Source organism: Neomonachus schauinslandi, chromosome 3 (assembly GCF_002201575.2).
Source record: "Neomonachus schauinslandi chromosome 3, ASM220157v2, whole genome shotgun sequence".
Classification (NCBI taxonomy): Eukaryota; Metazoa; Chordata; class Mammalia; order Carnivora; family Phocidae; genus Neomonachus; species Neomonachus schauinslandi.
In genome coordinates, this window is record NC_058405.1 from 136,332,590 (window position 1) to 136,334,887 (window position 2,298).

Here is a 2,298-nt window from a genome sequence, read left to right on the forward strand (position 1 = left end):
CTCGTCAGGGAGTCTGCTTCTCCCTCTGACCCTCCCCCCTCTCATGTGCTCTCTCTCATTCTCTCTCAAATAAATAAATAAAATCTTAAAAAAAAAAAAGAGAGACTTAAATGTATCTCAACTCTTTTGAGCAGGGATTTCTATTTCTAGCCATATAACCTAGCAATTCCATTCCTAGGTATACACCCAAGAGGAATGAAAACATATGTACACACAGAAACTGGTACACGAATGCTTATAGCAGCATTATTTACAATAGCCCAAAGTGGAAACAACCCAGTTGCCCATCAACTAAAAGAATGGATAAATAAAATGTGGTATATCCACACAATGGAGTACTATTCAGCTATAAAAAGGAAAGCAGTATGGGCACATGCTACAATATGGATGAACCTTGAAAACATTATGCTAAGGAAAAGAAGCCATTTGCAAAAGACCACATATTACGTGATTCCATTCATATGGAATGTCCAGAATAGGGAAATCTATATAGATAGAGAGTAGAATAGTGGTTGCCTAGGGCTGGTGAGAGGTGGATGTTGGGTGAGGAGTAGGGAGGTGATAGCTAAAGGTATAGAATTTCTTTTTGGGGTAATAAAAATGCTCTAAAACTGGCTGTGGTAATTTTGCATGGATCTGTGACTATATGAAAAATAATTGTATCCTTTAAATGAGTGAATTACATAGTATGTGAACTATACTCAATAAAAAGATGTTAAAAAATTTATTCCTGGGAAATCAAAGAAAATAATCTTAAATAAATTAGAAAATCCCTTTTATTTATAAAGTTGTGTGCTATTGCATTACATATAATAGCGAAAAATTTAAAACAACCCAAATATCCAAATAGAGGAGTAGCTAAATAATTTATGGTATAGTCCCATCATGGAATGCAGATATTAAAATGATGAGTATAAGCAAATTCTTGTAAGGGCTTGTAATAATGTGAGGAAATTTCCGTTTTTTACGGTTAAGTAAAAAAAGACCTACTGTGATATATATTATTTGCATAACACCATAACAATAAAAATGCCTAGGAAAAAAACTAGGAGGAAATACTGGCCCCAAAATATTAGTAATATTTGGGTTGGGGGGATATGTGAGAATTTTTCCTCTTCATAATTTATTTTTCATATTTTTTATAATCAATTTTTAAATTGAAATCCAATAAATCCTATTTTTAAGATGACTTTTATGCTTTAATCTCCAAGAGAGGAGAGCAGATAGATTTTTATAAGATCCAAAGACAGAAGTTGGAACAAGGCAGAATTTGTTTGAAATCTTCAATAAACCTTCAGTTAACCAAAACATTAATTATCCTGTTAATTGAACACCACTGTCCTTGTTATGTAAACACGAAGATAATTCACCATATTGAGGTGATAATTAAATTAAAAAGGATGGCACGGTGGTATTGACTGTTACTTTATTCTGTTGATTGAGACCCTGGAACCCAAATTCTATCCCCTCCTATCTTCTCTGAAGTTTTCTTTTATTCCCATGCCCACAGGGAGGAAAGAAGAAAACCCCCTGCTCCTTTCCAAAATGAATTTTCTCTGTATGTTCTCCCTGCTGCAAATTTGTCATGTATTTGCAAACGTGTTCACTTTTGCAAACTTGTCCCCTCTTTTCTGAAGAAACCCTTCCTTGGCCCCACTCTGGTTCCACTTCAGGTTTTCCTCTCTCCTCCCCCTCATTATGCCAGGCCTCCATTTTCTTCCCCACTTGGCAGTCTGGGTGGTATTGCAATGACCCTAGTAAAATAGCTCTCTGGAATATTTATTATCCGCTCTCACCAAACCTCATGGCCTCTCTCTGCAGTCTGTCTGCGCTAGGATTCTAGACCACTAACATTCTCCCCTCCATCCAGGCTGTTGCCATCTACTGCCCATTCATGTTTTACCCGACCTTCAGACCCTGGTAACCAACTTCTTGCCAGAGATTTCTCAGATTCTGGTAGGCAAAAATAACTCTCACTTGGTCTTATGTGGGTGACGGCAAGGGCTGGGTCTTATTTACCTTGTTCCTATGCGGCAGAAAGTTCTCAGCATAGTAGATAATGCTTGATGCATGACCACAGCATCAGAGGGGCTGACGAGACAAGGGACATTGAGCTTTTTCATCTCCTTTTGGTGGTGTTCAAACATTTTCCTAGAAGCTGAGCATTTCTGACTATTCCTAAAATAGACTTCTAGAGCTAAGAAAGAGCTGGTTTAAAGTTCTCATTTATAGATAATGGACTGAAAGCCCAGTGGCATTGAAGCCACGCAGTTGGTCTTCAACAGAATCGGAACCAAA